Source organism: Cygnus olor, chromosome 11 (assembly GCF_009769625.2).
Source record: "Cygnus olor isolate bCygOlo1 chromosome 11, bCygOlo1.pri.v2, whole genome shotgun sequence".
In the NCBI taxonomy this organism is placed as follows: Eukaryota; Metazoa; Chordata; class Aves; order Anseriformes; family Anatidae; genus Cygnus; species Cygnus olor.
The window spans coordinates 2,045,044-2,064,940 of NC_049179.1; the positions used below are offsets into that span (position 1 = coordinate 2,045,044).

General features: G+C 45.0%; 1 protein-coding gene across 10 annotated transcripts in view; it reads left to right on the plus strand.

The window, feature by feature from the left end:
* Positions 1-19,897, plus strand: part of MAPK6 (mitogen-activated protein kinase 6) — a 69,167-nt gene that overhangs the window by 38,659 nt on the left and 10,611 nt on the right. The window contains exon 1 of one of the 10 annotated variants that reach the window (XM_040570110.1): positions 15,461-15,616. The exons of 3 other annotated variants lie outside the window; for them this stretch is intronic. The gene's annotated coding sequence lies outside the window, so the exon portion shown is untranslated. 6 more of the 10 variants (XM_040570111.1, XM_040570113.1, XM_040570118.1 and 3 more) reach the window with 6 other exon arrangements.

Genomic DNA, 19,897 nt, shown 5'->3' on the forward strand with positions numbered 1-19,897 from the left:
CTTCCCTCTCTATAGCGCCTAATACTCTTTCTGTATTGATGGCCTATTTTTCTTAAGGACAGGGAGGGACCATTGAGTCACTCATAATCTCATGCCCTCCTCCTCCTCTCATTTAAATATTAATATGATGAATTATTACTAGAGTAACAGCTGTGCACTACTCATATCACAGAAACATAACCTTCTCCTCCTCATCAGATCACCGCTATTCCTGACTAGCATTTTCTGGTCGACCTTCTCACTTGTTCTGTACTACTTTTTAAAAATCAGTTTGTTAGTTCTGGTGTGGTGTCACTAGGATAATTGTTTTGTTCTGTTCTTTCTGCTTAAATATTAATGATACTGAGGAAGTCAAAAGATAGCTTCAGTAATGGTAAGTTAAATGTCTGTGTGTATTCTCTTATGAGACTTGTTTGTTCAGAGAGAAAAGCATACAAAGGATTAAGAGCAAGCTAACTAACATTTAAAAACCTCTCTCTCTCTCTGAGAACTGCCAAAATAATAATATATTGTCTTTTGTATAAATGAAAGCATTATATATTAGTCAGCTAATATCTCTAGATAATTAAGAGGAATAACTAACATTGTACTAAGAAGTACTAACACATTGCATTCTCTGTAAAGTATTGTAAGAGTGACTGCTGATAAATTGTGAGACAAATCTGTAAAGAATGATGAAAATAAATATTAAGCATTAAACAAAGAAAAGAGGGGCTATGAAAGAAAGAGAAAACACTATGAGTTAGCTCAGTAAGACTAGAAATACAGAGGTAAAGTATTCACAGACAGATTTGAAAATGTTACTAAGTGTTAAGTTCTGTGGATAAAGGTCCTCCCCTGCTAAAGACCTTTTGACTGTTTCTTGTGTTTGTGCATGTGTGTACGTGTGGTTTAATAAACCCACACATTCTTTCTCTTTTAAAATGTCACTCCTTGCTGTGCTTTCATGGTGGCTGGTTTTGTTGGTTTCTGGACCACTGCTCTGGAGAAATCAGTTTTCCCGGATTTTCCCATTTGCTTATACTTAGAACTGGATGAAATTTTTCCCAAATTTCCTTGAATTTTAATTCACTGCTCTTGTTACTTGGGAAGAAAAAATCTGAAATACTCTTACAAAGGTTTTAAAATGAAATGTCCATATTTTGATTTGAAAATTCTAATTTTAAAATGTTGATTAGCAACCAGTGTCCTCAAGTCAAACAAAATGCTTTCAATTTGAATAAAGTATTGTTTTATTGATTTTCTTAAGTACCTCATGAATTTAATAGGGAACCTGAAAAAAGAATTGAGTGTGGCCCAACTTATAAACTGTGCCCTTCTTTTCCCACTCCTTAGGAAATTTGTAGAAACCCTGCTCCCCAGACAGCCTTAACAGTGACCAGAGGAAGGGAGGAGGGAGATTTTCTGCTGCCTGTGAACTTTTCCCATTCAAAATCAATGCCTAACCACATTTCTGGCTAGGGGAGGTGGTGAGAAGGAAGACTGAAAACAGAGGGCTGAAAAATGTCTTTCTACAATCACTGAGCTCTCTGATGTAACGTTAGAAGTTATGCTGTTACTTCTTGAATAACTTTTCCACGCCATGCTTTTTTTTCTGAACAAGTACTTCATTGGATACAAAGCACCCTAGCCTGACTGCTTGCAATTCCCGTTGTAGCCAGCAAGGGTAAGCTAATGGACTGGGACATGCTCATACCAGGCAGGATTTCACTGGCAGGTAGCTAAGTATGCTCTCTCTCTCTCTGTATATATAGTTATACAGATACTTTTTCCCGTGTGCGTTCTGTTCCTCCTAAAGTTCATGGGAGTTGGAAATGATTTTTATTTTCTTTAACTTACAATTCACAGCATGGTGGTTTTTTTTTTCTTTTTTTTTTTTTTTTTAAATTCTTGTGACGTGAAGGTATTGCAAATTATTTGACAAATATGTTGCTTTAATAGGGGAAAAAAAAAACAAAACCTATATCTTATTAAACTTGGAGCGTATCTCTAGATAAGATCCCATTACAAAGAGTCCCTTCAGATGATTATCTGCCATGATTGCAAATGAACCTTGTAGCAATCTCGTAACAACCGTGCTCATGGACGGAAGAGAAACCTGCTGTCAGAACTACAGATAATTTATGTAACACAATTTAAAGCTCTAACAAAATGTTCCCTTGTTAAGAGGATTGCTATACTTAATGTGTGAGATGGAAATACTTTCTGAAGGTCAGGAATGCATCGAAGATAGATTAGATCTCTGCAAAAGAAAAAAAATAGATTTTTAGCAGAAGTTTTTCCTCTGTCAGACATTCAACTTGGCATTCTCTGAAGCTTATATAAGCATAGCTTCGTTACTGCAAATGCTGTGTTTTCTCTGCAGAGGGAGAGGAGTGTCAGTGCTTCATCTCTGCACGTGGGAAAAGATAACTGAAGGTAGTCTGGGGGCAGCGACTGCTCTTTGCCACGACCAGCAGCATAAATAAAGATTTGTTTTAAAGAAGGCACGGGTGGATTTGGGGACATATTTCCTAGGCTTCTGCCTGTGACAGCTCTCAGCGTTTTGCTGAAGGATCACAAGCAGCTTGTGTACCTCCTTCAGGTGAGATGCTGAAGCTGCAGTGGGTGCCCAGCTGCCAGCACCAGGTGAGCCCAGGCAAAGTCCTGCAGGGTGGCAGTGGTGTGGGATTGGGTGAGCTCATGGCTGTGCTGTGGCCCCAGCCTGTGTGAGCAGGAGCAGCAGGATGGAGCTGTCTCATTTCAGGATCTTTTGCTCATGCCCATAACTCGGTAAAGGTCCTAGGCCCAGGCCTGCCACTGAAGGACAGGGAGCTGGAACAGCCTCTGCTGGGCTCTGAGCTGTGCCTGTAATCCAGGCAAGGCATCAGGACACTGAGTTGTGCTCTTCAGCTCAGTGACCTGCTTGCTTATGCTCAGTCAGGAGTTAATGCTGTCTTCGTAAAACTGTCAAAGTGAGCCACAAAACCTGAATTTGACATGTTGGAAAACAGCTTTGTGAAATCTAGCTTTTCATAATAGGATTGAGGGGACGGGAGGGGAGTCTTGAAGTGCTTGTCATGTATGATAGCATGGAAATAATAAGGAAGTACAGCCTTTGTAACCATTACAAAGGCAGGCTAATGTTTCCTGCCACTTCTCTTCCCATCCCCTGAGCTCCGTCACATCTGGTTTCAGTCTGTTCCTGCTGCCAGCCAAAAGCTGAGATTATGGAGAAGCTGACACTGGAGATTATTTCATAGAATCATGGAATAATTGTATTGAACAGAACATGATAGGACACATGGAATAGGGCCCTCCACAGCCACAGTGGCGAACGCTCAATGCTCCTGTGCAGTCTTCCCTGTACCCCCAGCCACCTCTCACCAACCCATGGAGAGCACACCAACAGTGCTCCTTCGGTCTCAGAAACTCTCTCCAACCCACCTTTTTTTAGCCGTAATGCGTCCCTGTGTAGGAAGGCCCTCGTACCACCACCTTTCTCAACATGGGTAGTGGCTTTCCAGCCCCCGGGACATGTCAGGAAAAGGCCACCTGGAAGTGCAATGCAGCCTGTGTTGGGTGTCTGGGCAAGGTGGAGAAGAAGCTGTGTGTGCGTCTGTCCCTTTGCCCACAAAGAGAAGTGACGGGGAGCAGGTGCACGTGTGGGGAGCTGCTGTAGGGCAGCGGCATGACTAAGCAGAACATTGCATCTGCAGCCTCTTGCTGGTTCTGGTGAGGCTGGGGAGCTCCCGTGTTAGGACTGCCTTGGTGCCCCCAGTGCTTGCTCTTTTTTGATAGACATGACTTTGCTGACTGCTAACTCTTTCTATGGAAAGGTTTTGTGCCAGGTATGTTTCCAAATTTGAACTTTGCTGGAAAATTTAGCTCAAATGCTTTGTCATTTTACAAGAACTGGTTTGGAGGAGAGCACTGATTTTGTCTTACCTTTAAAGCAGGTGAACAAAAAGTCTTTAAAAGTCCCCTGCCTGTGCTACGACAGGAGCACACTCTTAAAATCTGGAATCAAAGATGCTTGTTTTATCTTTGTGGAAAATTGCCTGATGTCTTTGAACTGGAGACCTTAGGTTTTGTAGACTGGATAGATGTGGTAGCAGATAAATTCCCCAAGCAGTCTGTCAGTACTGGGCGTGCTCCAGCCGAGCTAACTTCTGAACAGGAATTTTCCTGTGACTGCAATCCATGGACTGCTGCAGGCTGTGTTGGGTTTGGGCTCCTTACTTGAACATAAGCGGACCGTTCCTCCCATGCACAGCTTTTAATGGCTTCTGTTGGCTCAAGGTGAGAAGTTGGAGGCAGCTGCCTGGCTCACAAGCAGAAGAAAAAAGGACTGAATGGGTATGGAATTTTTACAGAATAGGCTGGGGAAAAAAAACCTTGTAAAAATGAAATTTGAATTGGAAAGGATAAAAGCAAATAGAACCTGGGAATTGACTGGGAGATGGGAGGAGACTGGGAGACATTGGTTGAGTGTCTGAAAGGGAGTGAAGAGGCTGGCATGGAGGGTGTGCAAACTCAGCTTCTTGGGGATGTTCCAGTGGTGGGAAAATCCAACATCCTGGACAGAGTCTAGAATAATCTGCAAAAAGCTGAGAATTCAGAGCTTCTGGGATCTGCAAGTGGTAGAAGAAGTACCAATCACTTTGAAATGTTCTAGGAATCTCAAATTGTGCATCTGCTATTAAAGGCTACTGTGACCCTGATCTTTGTGACTCACTTCAGGGAAGCGGAAATGATAATATCCTGATAGCCGTGAAGATTGAAGAAACTAAATTAATGGGTATTTGCAGAGCCCTTAAATCCTGTAAAGTAAAAAATTCTTCTGTGGTTCTGTCCTCAGACCAGGACAATACGTGATGAATAAGACATAGGGCAGTACATGGATTTTATTTTTCTTGGTATCCAATTACTGCTAATCAGGTGAGCACTATCTGTCTTGTGCAACGAATGGAGCAGAGCACTGAGCACTTGCAAGAAGAAACAGGAGTATCTGCTTGTGCAGTCAACCTGTGCCAGAGCAGATAGAGCTTTTTCTGATTACTGTGATTGTCAGGGTTGATATAGCTCCCTTGAAAGGTCAGAGAACTTTACTAGCTGACATTAAGGCCCATATTCCCATGTTCTCCTGCTATCTGAAACATTACAGCAATCAGGAAGATAATTTTTCTTGCTCCTCTGTGTAAAAAGGTTCAAAAGTTTCTGTTACTGCCCTGCTGTTTCATTTGATTTCAGCAGTTACTGCAGGTTCTTGGTTGAAATTTTCCAACTTGACAATGGACTTGCCACTGATTTACCATTCCTCCTATCAATGATTACATCTGTGTTGTTTACTAACAAGTATCATTGGACCCAGGATGATAAACACTGGGTACATGGTAGTACTTTGATCGCAAATTGTACATATAGTCCTTGAATAATTTTTACTATGAGCAAATGAATTGCCTTAATTATTTAAATGGGGGTATTATCACAGACCATAATAATCTCATTTTTCTCAATTATTTAGATAGTCCATGCAGCTGTGGAAATACCAGCTTGGGTAATCTGTCATGAGAAAATAAATAGGCGACATCTTGAAACCTGTGCTGGGTTGAGGGGGAAAACAGCAAATGTGTATGTGTGCCAGAGGGGTTGAGATTCCTCAGTCCTCCTTGGGGTTGCTGTTGGAGCGGCATGGTTTGGGCAGCAGCAGTGAGACTCCTTGTCCAGCCCTGCCAGGATGGTTCAACTCTGATGGCAAGAGGTGAGACTTGTGTCCAACCTTGGCTTCTGGGATGACTTTTCCAGGAGTCTGTAGCTAGAGAGGCTGTCCATCTTGGAGAAGTAAGCAACAAAGAAAAGCTTAGAGGTTTGTAGGCTGCAGTCTGTCCCTGTGGGCTGCTATTTCAAGGCACAGACTGCCAGGAAGAGTTTTCCCACTGTTGTCTGGTGGCTGAAGCCTAATTGTTCATTGCTTTGGGTGACCAAGTGGAATCCCCCACTGTGTAGCCTGACCTTGTCACAAATATTCTCCCACTACTGAGCACAAGTGAATGGACTTGCACACCTATCCTCCATGATAGTGGATGCAAGGGAACAGAAACTGGTCTTCCAGCTGGTTTGTGGCACCATGAGCTGCTGGGGACATCAGACATACAGACTATAATACAGCTCTTGCTGTCACCTAGTACAGTGTCACAGGGCACATATGTGATGACACCAAGGTCTGTTGAATTGCAGCAATCATGAGAACGAAGTATTGCAATTACAGCTGGTCCAAAGGTTGAAACTCTGCTTCTTTGAATCATCTCTCATGCTTTTGTTTTGGGAGTGTCTAGATTAAACAATAAGAAGAAATGTGAGATAATGGCTAGCAACTTTTCTGTTTACTAAAATAGGCTTATCAGTAATTGATTTTAGCTAAGGATTAAATGCTTCTCCAGTGTTTGATAAAACGCAGAGAATGAGGGCAGAATATCTTTCCCTCGCCACTAAATACAGCTTTAGATGTACATGTTAAGTTTTGGTTTTAACAGCCTTGGACCAAATGTAATTGAAATCTGTTTAGAGTTTTCAATGCTGGAGATAAGAGAACGCTGATACACTAGAAAGTGGAGGGTTTCTCTACCTTTTTTAATTTTTCTTAATTCCAGCTCACATGCAAAGTCAATCTTGCTACTCAGATCATGAAAGGACCTGCAGGCATAATGATACAGCGAAATATTTACCTATACTAGATAACTTCCTCTATTCCGAGCTGGTTCTTGGTGACTTCTTAGCACTGGGTGTCCTGTGGAGGTATTTCTGAGAAGCAGTCTGTATTAGCTCTATACAAGAAAAGTGTGTCTTTGTGGAGCAGGCTCTTTAGCAGTTCAATGAATAGGCATGTGGACACGTTTTCTCAGAGGTCAAGAAACAAAAAAAGATATACATGTTTTCTTTTCCAAGCACAGAAAAGAACAAAGTCTGAGTTTAAAGTTACAGGTGTTCTTGTTTTGGTTTGTTTTGTTTTTATATGCTTGTGATCATTAAGGACAGTTGGATCTCCGGCACTGGCATTCGCACTGAGCTTTGCAAAGGCTGGCAGCCTTGGCCACCTTCTCTTTTACCCTCTCAATCTCTTTTTCTCTCGTGTACGCACACACAGTGTGTGAACACCCACTAACAAGTGGATTTGCTTTTACTTACTGGAATTTATACCCAGGCAGATGTATTCTGTTTCTGTTTGCACAGCCTTTAATGGAGAAGGTTTGGGATGGCCCAGTTTCAACACTGTTTGTCATACTTCTGATAGAGGTAATATTTCAGAAATAACAAAAAATCAGTCAAACTTAATGCCTCCAATGGAAAAAAAATCAAGTTCTTCTTTAGAGTTGTATAAATTTAGAGCATTGCTAAAATCAGCTGCTCAGTACAAAAGCTTAAAAAATGCATCATGTATTCTTTACTCCTTTCATAGATAGGGAGAACAGATAGGTAACAAACAATGAGTAGAGACTCTCCACCTCTGAAAGCAGGAGGCCTCTGAGGTATGGCCACGAGAAGGGTCAAATATGTAATTCTTTGTTGAAGAAAAATACCTGCAAAAGTCTCAGGCTAGCATGCCTGATGCCGGGTCTGCAGGAGGAGCAGCGGCAGGTGGTTGTGATGATGCCTCTGGGCAGAGCTGGGTTATATACACACTCCTGCACTTGTAGTGCCTGGTGCAGAACGGAGACTGGTTTGTGGCCTCTTTGAGGCCAGCTCTCCTGGCCCTGCACGGTGCTTAGCTTCGGTGTGGGAACGTGGGGGTCTCAGACACGGGAGATGCACTGTTTATCACTGCTGCTTGTAGTCTTCTGTGTACAGCACGCGGTTCAGTCATCGGTGGTGCGAAAGCGTGGTGAGGAGTGGGCTGTTTGCTGGTGCTAGGAAGAGGAGCACCTTGGCAGGGAGGCGCTGGGGGGAAGGCTGCAGTTGCTGAGCTGCCGTTAAATCTGCTGAGAGCTCTGCCATGGACTTAAGAGAGCTGAGAGTTTGCCTCTATTCCGAGTAAATGCTTTATTTGGGGATAAATCATTGGGCTTTACCTTCGTGGAGGCTGATAGGAACAGAATGAGACAGGGAATTGCTTCTCTGTTCTGTGCTGCTATCGCAAAGAGGAACAGATAGTACTTGGGGTCAAATGAATAGATGAAGATTAACCTCCGAGCAGCTATTATTGGAGCCCATTTAAAGCAGTTTGAGTTGGAAGAGACTTTGCTGAAGCTGCTGGGAAATGCCGGGGTAAGAAGATGATCCCACTGTTTGGCACCAGTCAGAGTCTGGAGGATCTCCAGTGCGTGTGCTGGCACTAATAGCACGTAAGGAGGGGAAAGCTCCTCCTCGACAGTAAAAGACAAAGCAAGTTTAGACAATTCTGCTCAGTTTTTCCTCTTCAAAGGAAAAATTATTTTTCCTGTTTTTCATTGTAGTGTTGTTGTAAGCAAGTCTATTTTTTGCTTGAGCTGTAATGAGCCTAGAGATCTTGTGTTTCATAAGCCTGATACCCTCTGCTGTAAATGATGCTTCTGGGCATTATTATTTATTTTTTTTCTGTGTAGTAGTCAATGATACAAATCCCTCTTTCCTGAGCACTACAAACAGTTGCCCTCTGTGGAGTGGACTGAGATCTTGCATCATTTCCTGTCATCTGTCCAAAGCTATTTATAAAACGTCTGCTGATTCTGGCACATGGCAAAACCCAGTTTTCATGAGAAAGCAAATAGTTCAGAAATGTGTTCCTTCATAGCAAGTGTCTGAAAACTGGTGAGAAAATCTGAAATATCCTAGAAAATCATAATGAAAGTTAAGGTATAATGGGGCTGGAGAATGTGGGGAAATAAATAGTCCCATATAGTTATAGTGAAAACCTTTAGAAATAGATAATGCAATGTGTACTGAAAAAAGTTATGGAATATTAAGGTACAGAAGCTGGTTCCAGAGCTCTCTGTTATTAAAATAAAACCTTTGGGTTTTGATGTCTGAAGATGTAACAAAAGCAACTTAGGTCAGCTTTTGCAATGCTGAATATTTGCCATCTAATTTGACGGTAGATTTTCTATAACAAGTTCCCACACTTCTGATATCCACTGAAGGGAAAAAAAAAGACAAGAAGGTAATTAGCACTGCTGATGACACTTGGGTTTTCTCTCTCTCTGGCTTCAGGAGAGTGGCTGGGGTAGGAGTCTAACAGCGGCAGTAGGAGGCACTCAGAGGAGCAGCGTGCTTCCAAGTGGATATGCTGCTGATGATAAGTGCTATTTTGGGAATGCTGAAAAAGAGTGTTGGCCACAGCCAACCCTGAGCAGCAGCACTCTCATCAGCTGCCCACCTGACTGCCTCGACCCTGCTGGCAGGCACAGTGCTTCTTGCCTGTTGATCTTTCGCCATCTAGTACGCTTTTACTTGTCAAACAGTTGCGCCCATGAGCTTTGGGCATGGGCACTGCTGTGTGCAGGGCAAAGTGAATGGAAGGTGTCTCTGCCTGAGAGGTCATGAATTAGTTGCAAAGATACTATTTCTTCATGTGCCTCAAAATCCAGCTTGTTTTATCCCATTTTCACTGAAGTACCACTATGACTCGGGTAGCCTAGGCTGGATTTGAGTCCACATCCCAGTCATGAAGGCCCCTGCAGGAGGTAAAGCTAAGCAGCAGTAGAGGTCTGAGACTCCTTCAATACGACCAATTAGTACTGCTTTTCCAGTCCCCAGAGGTCTCCTGGCAGCACCAGGTCTCTTCTTGATCGCTGACAAAGATTTGCTCCTGGCTGTGCACCAGTCCATGTGCAGTTTATTGCAAAGCAATCTTTGGAAGTGTTTGAAATGTCTCAACTCACTCCCTGCACCTTCTTTCTCCCCTTATGAGCTTGCAGATAGCTTTTGTTGCTATTTGATATGTAAAAGTTGCGTAGCCTCAGGCTGAAAGAAGCATATCAACTGCTGCGCGTGTATTTGTATTGAGCTTTGCCCCTTGTAAATGTATTTCAAGAAGATTCTGGTGTTGGTGAAAATGTTAGCAAATGTTAGTGTGATTTTTTTTCTCTGTAAATGACGAGCACTGCAGCACCAGCTGTATTTACAATTGCACAGCAGAGGCTTTATCTCTGTAATGCAAGAGCAATTAAAAAGCTGCAAAATGCTTCATGTAGGAAGGCTTACTGTTCTATAGGAATGAACAAGATTAGTTCAGCATGAACATATGTATAGTTCTACAGTTAAATGCAGTATTTCTAGAATGAGATATAATTCTTCTACATAAATCCATCTTCAGACCTTTATAACTTCTGCTCAAGAGCTGGAGTATTTTCTAGTAGCTATCCAAAAACAAATGCATTTTGTTTTTGCAGAGATCACCCCACCCTGCTTCCAGGGCATCTCTCCACTCTGGAGTACCCAAGGTATTACAGATATTTAAATAACATCTGTACAGTAGTATGCTTCCTTACCATGACAGCAGCACTGCATCCGGTGCAATAACTAGCACAGAGAAGCCCTAGACAACTGCTTTGGTGCCACTTCTGCAAGCAGGCATGTTCTCTAAACTGCTTCTAAACTTGGGATGTTGGATGTGGGGCTCAGAGCAGTGCCTTAGTGCAGTCAGAAGAGGCAGAACTGAATGGGGGAGGACTGTCACACACAATTCCCTTGTACCTGAAATGCTGAAAGAAGACACCAACATTTGATGTTTCTTGTTTCCGCTTCATCCTATGCTTTGCCTTGTCACAACAGTTCTGTTCTGCTTTCTGTAGAATATTTTTCATCTGTAGATTCACCAGCTGACAGGATCTACAGCATCACTACAACACAACTCCTGTGTCCTGCGCTGGGAAGTTAGAAGAAATGCAGATCACTTGGAGCACCCAAGCATGAAAATGTTGGTACTAGTCATCCTTTAAAATGTCATTAAACCTAACACATGCTTTGGTTTCCTACAGCCTTCATTGCCTACCTTGGTAAACTTTTCTATCTGTTTACTATTCTGTGCATACTGATAGCTACCTCTATGCAAGGTTAGATAACAAGGAATTAAAAAAAAATGCAGAGAAATCTGGGAGAGCTCCGGTGAATTTGCAAGTGAATTTCACACACTGAGGCTGCCACTTTCAGTGATGACCCAGCTACAAGGCAAATTTTCTAAGATTTCTTCATCTTCCAGTATTGACAGGGCTTTGCCAACTTCTGCTTTAGGCAGCTGCTCTATCCATGTGCTAAATATTGGTGAAGACACAGAAAAAGTAGGCAACAGAATTGCCTGTCTTAATAAAAATGTGAGCTGTTAAGAGGGGAGTCTGCATGCAGCTAAGCTGTACCATAATGTCCTAGATTGCTGACGTCCTACCAAGGGGGAAGAATGACTTGTTCTGTTTTAGTTTTTAATGACTTTTTTTTTCCTGCAGAATCACAGAATTTCCAAAGTATGTCACAGAACCCATTTATTTCCAACCTCAAAGTTAAATATTTTCTGTGAGTGACTTTCTTTCTCCACCTTCATTTGCCCTTTGTCCGTTGCTACCTTTGGTTTGGATTGGTCTCTTTGTTAATAGTGTGCTCTTTTCCATTTTTTCTATTGTTTCACACAGGGATGAAGATCTTAGGGTTTGCCTTTTTCCTTTCTTCTAAGTCCCCTAATGTTCTCATATCTTCTTTCCTGATCAAACTATAGATGGGTACAAAGCTTGCTCCAGCAAACTCAGTTCTACCAAGTGAGTACACGAGGTGATAGCACGCTGTCTGTGCAAGATAGTTTTGTCTATTGTCAAGCAGAGTTTAACTAAGAAAGAATTTTGACACAAAATTTTGGTAAAATATTTTAAGATGATGACTTTTGTGTGGTTAACTGCTAATAATGTTGGCATGAAGTTGACTTTAAAACCTATTGGGAAAGAATTAAAGTCAGCAAACCCAGAGTGTGTTCATTAGGAAAATGTGTTTGTGTAAAAAAAAAACAAAACAAAACAAAATAAACAAACAAACAAAAAAAAATAGAAAAAAAAAAAAAAAAAAAACACTGCATCCAGTATGGAAAGGTGCAGTCTGACCTATCCCAGGGAATGGAGGTGCCCAAGAAATGAAGCCACCTGAGCTGCTGGCTTGTCAGTGAAACCTGATGGTAACTGGACTTCTGTGCTGTATGCCAGCAGCATGAAACTAACCTGGCAGAGCAAGTGGTTTGTAAGGACTTTGCTTAGCACCTGCAGAGAACTAGGCTACTTGGAGAAGGCAGCAGTTAAAGAAGACTCAAACAAACCATTACAAAAATCCTGGGAGCTGTGCCAGGAAAACCAAACCACATTTAGGGGCCTGGTCACCCTTGCAGAGTGCAGGTATTCAGGAATAGGCCAAGGAGGCAGCAGTAACCACGTTTCTCAAAGCCCTCCCCATTTTCTTTTGCTAAATTGGATTTTCTCTCCAATCCCATCCCCATGCCCATGCAAAATGCATCCTAGGCTATGGTAAGAAACGTGGTCAGCCCTTAAAACCATCTGCTGGCAGAGGCAGCTGTCCCTGCCTCCAGCAGGACGTATGGGTTGCAGTGCCAGCAGTTCCTCCAGTATCATGTGCTTTTGGACTCTCCCCATCTGTCCTGACGAATTTGGCTGCCTGGGAGCTGACCCCGCAGGACCTGCGGTGCATCGATCAGGTGTCACCAGAGACACCTTCATTGAGAGAGGAGTCTGCTCGGTGTAAGCTACAGGCTTAAGTTCAGCCTCTTCTGAAAATACCTGGGATCATCACAGAGTGCTGTATAGGCCCAGAAAACAGTGATTTCCCACAGCAAAGCTCTGTGAAGCAGTGAAACCGAGACAAAAGCTTGGAGCAGCCAAGTCACCTTGGGCAACCTTTTTAAGTCTTGTCAAAATCTTTCTTCCCTTGCCAATCGTAATGGGTGTGGCTACTTAAAAAAATACTTCATTCCCTTTTATGCCACAAGTAATGATTCATACTTGGACTGAAATATTACACTGGAATTTGCTGTTTGATCTTTTTGAATTTGGATCTAATAAATGACTCATTGTTTCAGTTCTAATTATTTTTTAATTGCTGGGCTTTATGGCCTTCTAAGACCAGTTCTTTTCTTACTCTGCATTTTACTGACAGTTAATATCTGCAAATGTTTTTGAATGGGATGGTATCATATATCATCTACGAGCTACACAACTGTGTTCATATGGAGAAATGGGGAAACAATTTGACACAGTAATTTACAACCTAATCAATAGGCTATAAGAAATCTGGGTATGGATTAGCAGTTTTGCTGGATTAGATAGCTATAAACTGCAACATGACACACAATTAAATTCTGAGCAACTCTTAAATCATGTGCATGATGATTCTGTAAGTAGTGAGGCTGAGAACAAGCACCATTCCTGTGCCAGTCCCTTGCAGCATGATTTTCCTCTAGACTGAAAGACCTCATTCACAAGCTCCTTGCACAGACTATGCTCTTCAAATGGCACAGAATAATGTTGGGGGAAAAAAAGATCTTGGTTTATTAATTAGGATCCCAGAAAAACAGTGGTACATCTGGACTATGTGAGATTTATGAGTGAGCGTGTGTTACCTTTTTTTTCTTTTAGCTTTTTTTTTTTTAGCTTTTTTTTTCTTACTGCAGTACCGTAGGATCAGCTGAAATTTTTGTCTCATAAAGAAAATACTTTGTATGGGTGGAAGGATTCTTTAATTAAGTAAATAGCTCTGGCTTTTAGACATACAACCACTGCTGCTCCTGCCTTTTTTGAGTCCCAAATCTCTTCCTTTAATGCAAGTAAATTCTCCTTTGTGGCTTGGCTCTCATTGCTGTCCTAACATCACCTCTTCCAAATAAGCACTCTTGCAGTTTTTTTATAGACTGTATTTAAATACAGGCCTTCTGGAGCAGCCAGTGCTGCAATCTTCCAGCACTGTTCTGCTGGGCGGCCAGGAGCTGCAACTTCGTTTCTGACTTTTCTCCACTGTTGGCAGCATATTTGGGTGCCTATAAATTAGCAAATATTGCAATGTACAGTGACAGTTTGTCTGCTGACTCCTGTGTGTATGGTACTCGTACTGTACTGAATTATCAAATATCCCCTCTTCTCTTGCTCCCAGTAAGACTGGACGCAGCTGTTCAGGGAGCAAACGTCTTCATGCAGTTGAGCAGCAGTAGCAGTGCCAGCGGGGCTATGCCAGAGTTTTCCTTCCTGGTTTTCCCTGGGCAGATGAAGAGGGGTAACACTGTAGGTTGAGGCCACAGCAAAGTGGTAGCTGGTTGTAGCTCATGTTGCTCCATGTTCCTGCTTGGTGGACAACAAAGGTTGGGGCTGTCGATATTTTTTCTTTCTTTTCAACCCTTTCCCCCTACATTTCTGCCCTCATGCTCTTAAAAAAAATAATTCTGTAGAGCCCTTTATTTTAATTGACTTGAAAGAGCCAGAGAGCAGGGCTGTGACCTGCGTTGGAGGGCCGAGGTGCCCGGGGACTGCCGTTGCAGACACACGCGTTGTCCTACAAGAGCTGTGACAAGAAGCTGCATTGCACCCACAGCAGACTTGCAGGCCTCTGGCAGCCTCATCTGTAGATCGCTATTTTCTTTTCAGGTTCAAATGCCTTGGGATTGTGCCCCAAGCCACCTCTTTGTCAGGCATCAGGCTATTGAAGTGCTCAGGAACTGCGTTTTTCTTTTCTTCCCTTTCTAACTTACTCCACAGAACAATGTGGATTCTGCCTGCATCCGTTACCCCTGGGAGACTTTTCTTACTGAGTTGGAGCAATATGGCAGCACATCTATTAAAATCAAAAACAAAAAGAAAACAAGTTCTGTGATTTGAAACTGAAAGGGTCAATTGGATGCTGCTGTCTGGATGGCAGCAGAGGGAGGCACAAAGCTCCAGTTCGGCTCCTCTTCCTCGCCCAGACTGCCACAGAACCTGTGCCTGCTGCTGCAGACGAGGGTTACCAGCAGAAAGCTGGCATCCCTGCTCCCTTCTCTGTGCCTGGGGTTTCTTTCGCTGTGCCTCGTTTCCACCAGGGAGATGCTGAACCTACCAACCCGAGCCTTGCCCAGCGGTGCTTCCAGGGCTCGGGCCGAACACCTATCGCAAAAACCGAGGCGTGAGCCCAGGGCGGCTGCCGGCAGGGAGCAGAGCTCAACAGACGGAGGGAGAAGCGACCGTAATCGACGCCCGGAGCATTAACGAAGCGTTGGTGGGACGCTCCGGATGTCTGCAGGCCTCCGGTGCGAGCGGAGCTGCAGCGTTCGGCTGGGGCACGCAGCACGGGGGACCGAGATCTTCCTCCCGACGCGTTGGCCGAGCTCGGCGGGACCGAGCGGGCCGCACCCGGCTCGCCCCGCGGGCAGGGGGCAGGAAGCAGGAGGCCGGGCCCGGGCCTCGCCTCCCCCCGCGCCGGGACCTCTCGGGCCCGTCCCCGCCGCCCGGCAACGGTCACGCCCCGCCCGGCGAGGCGGAGCCGGCGGCGGCCCGGCCCCTCCCTGCCCTCCGCGCCGGGTTACATGGCGGCGGCTGCGGCGGCGGCGGCGACTGCGACGAGGCGGGCGGGCGCTGGGCGGGAGCCGGTGGCGGGGCCGCGGGGCCCGGCCGTGTGAGCAGCGCAGCCCCCGATGAGCCTGGGAAGGCCCGTGAGTGCGGCGGGGCGAGGCGAGGCGAGCGAGGGGGGCGGCGGGGCAGGGCAGGGAGCGGGGCTCGGGCCGGGCCCCGCCGCACAAAGGCGCTTTGTTCCCTCCCGCCGGCCCCGCTGCGCTCCGCTCCCGGCCCCTCCGCAGTGCGGCGGCGGGCAGCGGGCGGGAGCTGCCCCCGGCTGGCGGCCGCCTCCCGGGGCTGGGCCGGGCTCGGCCGGGCTCGGCTCTGGGGCCGGGGGCAGCGGGCGGCGCCGCGCCCTGAAGGGCGTTTGAAGGTAGGGCCGCCGCGGCTCGGCACCGCTCGGCACCGCGCGGCCGGACGGGGCCTCCCGTGCCCGAGCGCGGCTGCTGGAGGGGGGCGGCTCGGGGGGTCTGCCCCGGGCCCGGCCCGGCCCCGCCGGGCTCGTCCTGCGGCCGGCCGGCAGCCCGGGCACCTGGCGGAGCGCTGGGGACGGGTCGGAGGGGGGTGCTGCCGGGGGCCCTCAGGGCCGGCTTTGTGCCGCAAGTTAGTCGTGTCGGGGAGAAGGGACTGCGCTCGTCACGTCGTCGTGTGGCCGCTGCAAGTGCTGTCGTGAGCGCTGCTGCCAAGTTTTACATTTTTATGTGTGTACGCCAAACATTGTGATAGCGTGGTGCGGTTAGAAAGCGGTTACAGGTCCCAGAAAGCACTGGCATGAAGTGAAGGTGGGCTCCAGGTGGGTAATAAGGATCGGAAAGCGTGTGCTGTGCGTCTGGGATGCGAACTTTCATTCGGCCTTGCACTCAATCCTTGCTTTTAAGGTCACCGTCTCTGATTCGCCTGTGACCGGTTAAAAACCGTCCGGTGGCACGGCACATGACAGCAGCTTGCCGAGGACCAGAGGGCCGCACGGAGCTGGGGCTCAGTTTTCGGTATTCGTAACCAGCGGTGGTGGCTTCCATTGAACCGTCCTGAGGGAGGGCCGGACCGTTTCTGTTTATGTTGCAGGAGAAACTGAGCGGATTTTTCGTGCTTTTACAGATCCTTCGGAAGACTCATAAACTCATAGTAACATTTGCTGGCTGCCAGGATAGAGTTCCCTAAACAGCGTGGGGAGCAAGTAGGAGGCTGCAGCGAAGCGGCAGTGTCGTGGGTCGGGCGATGACTCACGCTGCCTACTGACTGCAACGTGGCTGGGCTGTAAAAAAAAAACTCCTGTGCCCCGTATTTTTGTAGTCAAAGGGATAGCACTTAGCAGGTTGTATAATATGTCATTAGTCACTCTTAGTCTTTCTCCTGTGAGTAATGATTCGATCATTGTATGGCCTGCATAATTGAATTAACTTGTATCTTTCCATCTTATTTGGATTTCGGAAAAAGTAAACGTTTCGTAGTTGACTGTGTTTTAGTGTACATCCTGTTTCCTGAAAACTGTGATAAATCCACATGCAGAAGTTTAGCACGAATTCAGGCGGCTGCTTGCATAATGCATGAAGCTAGTCATGTGTGTCGGTGTCTGCCAGCACTAGGTATAATTTCAAAGAGGACAGCCCTTCTGTGGGTCACTTCTGTTGCCCTCTGCCAGGAACTGATCCGTTTTAAAAGCATAGCTGTAAACCACTTAAGAAACTAATATCTTCTTGTTTCCCTCCTTAAACTTTGTGGGAGGAAGGAATAAAAGTACCATTAAAAAGAAAAGCGGTAGTTGTGGGAAGGTGACAGATAATCTAAGAAAAAACATCAGTGCCTGGGTGAATGGCCAATTCAGCACAAATCAGGGTGATTAAAAACCCCTTTTTTATAATATAGTCTATCATGTGTTTACAGGCCTTTAGAGCACGTTATGTAACTGAGGAAGGGTTTGTCAGGTTTTTTAATTTCTTGTTTATTTTCAGACAGGCAGTTGGACTGATAGCTATGACTGACGTTGAAGCTGAAAATGTATAAAGTTTATTTGTGTTGGTGTCATTCTTTGAAGTATGAGTGCGTTCGTTTTTTTAAAAAAAATCATTTTCCAAAGTTAAAAGTGACTATGAAATGCAAAGAAGAAAAGATTTTTACTTTGAGCTTATTTTGGCTTGAAAAATACCTTGATCCGTTCTAGTAAATTATCCTTTAAGTAATTATGGTTTTAATCTGAACGAAAGAAAGTTTAGGGTTAACTTTTTATTTTCCATCCCTCCTATCCACTTCTGGTCCACAGAGCAATTTGTCTGAAGTGTCTGTTTGCTATTAACTCTGGATGGGGAAACAAGTCCGGCCACTTCACCAGCCCCAAATCAAGCAGGGCTGCGAGAGCTGCTGAAGGAAAGATTTAGTCTGCAGGGTTTGAAGGGCTGTGGTAGGTGAGCTGCCTAACTTTCAGGTGAGAGGTATATCTTTAATGCTGTCTGTGCAAGATGAGATGATAGGAAGCGTAGTTAACGTGCTGGGTTAGTTCAGAAACGTATTTTTTTGGTTTAGACAAGGGTCTGCATGAACCTGCTGCACACCTCTTGTGTTTTCAGTCACAGTAAGTGAAAGATCGCTCCCAAATTACTGAATCTTAATTTCAGTTGTTCTAATAATGGGACATTTCCACTAGGACAATTTTGAATTGTCCTCACCCCTCTTGCCTGAGGTAGTGTATCTGTCTAGGACTCTCGTTTGGCACGCTTTTTGTGGCTTTGGGATTAAGCCACTTGCTCCTAGTTGCGTGGGAAGTTTGTAGCAGGGTAGGGTCAAACCGAAGGCTGCTATAGATTATGTTATCAGCAGTTATTTTTCCCAATCAGAATGATTTAGCTAAGAAATCATTACATTCCTTCTGAAAATGTCTTAACTTGTGGTTATCTAGTGGAAGGGCATAGTAGAAGGCGATGATGCATCGTTTCAGGGATTCGGAACAAGAAATCAGGACTCCCGCCTCAGGAAGTGGGACCTGACTCCCTTTCCCTTGAGGGAGGCAGTAATGGCATCGTTGCTCTCCTGCTGCTCCTACTGCTGCTGCCATCGCTTCGTCACAGCGTTTGGGGGAACGGCTGAGCTGCGGTGAGGAGATGAGCAGATCTCGCTCCTTGCTGCTGATGAGTCAGTGGGACGTATTTGAGCCTGTTCCCGCGTTGTTTAGCGGAGCTAGCTGATGTAGAGGTTCCAGATGTGTCACACAACTGGTGCGAAGCGATGTAGCACTGCCACACATTGAAGACATCAGCAGTGTGAAACAATAGGCTTAATTAGTGGGGAGAATAAAACTGGTAGTAGATGGTCCTAAGGTTATAAAACACAACTTAGTGCAGGATGTTTGGACAGAGGCCTTGGACCTCCAGTTAGCACGAAATTTAAAGCATGTGTAAGTTTCAAAAAGGAATTTCTGTAACAATTTGGGGGGGAGGATTAAACAGAAAATGGTTTGGAGTGAAATAAACTAGTTTATTTCAACAGCTTGATATGAGTGAGCCTGAAATTGGTGCATGTGAAGGAGAAAATGATTGTAGGTGTCTATGTAAAAAATAAAAATCAAGAGGCCAGACAGCAGAGGACAGCTTAACAGTTTGTGCAGAAGAACTGCATTTGGTGATTTTTATTTTTTTTTAATACAATCCAGCAGAGGATGGCATGTTTCCTATGTTTCCTTTCCTTCCTCGCATGCTTTGTCACGCGGAGGTGCATGCCCGGGCACCGGGTGGCTGGGGCAGGAAGATGCAAGCCAGGTGGTGGCCTGGAGTGTCTGGGTGGTTGGCAGACCTGAGCCCTAGGAGTGGTGGTGGTTGGTGTGTTAAAGCAGTCTTAGTTGCTTCCCTGTGTGCCTTTTTTGTTATTATTTCTGCGTGCGATTCTGATCAGTGAGTTAAGAGGACGTTATTTAGAAAATGTTAATAATTTATCGGTTGCTGTACTGCTAGGAGTGTGGCAGTGTGTAGCAACTTGTTTTGCTTGTTCCTGGCTGTTTCACTGAAATGTTAGCACAGTTTTAAGAGAATACATCCATGTAATTAATGGGATAGCTTGGAGAACCTTTATGTTTATTTAGAGGGCTGGTTGAAGAGCTAAAATGTGTTAATTTAAGATTGAAGATAGGACATCAAGTGATTCAGTGTCACTATAGTTCTTGCGGTCACATACAAGTGACTTGGACTGGAATTGGCCAAAACTTGCCATGCCGTGTAAGGTGCCCCTTTTGTTTCTTCTGCTTGTAGTGTCTTTGAGCTTTTGAAAGAAGTTATGAGGATATGCTGCAAAAATATAACATGGTCTCCTTGACCGCATTCTGCTGCTGCAGACAGGGAAACCTACTGAGAAAACTGCTGCTTTGGTTTTCATAAATAGTAATTGCATTCGTT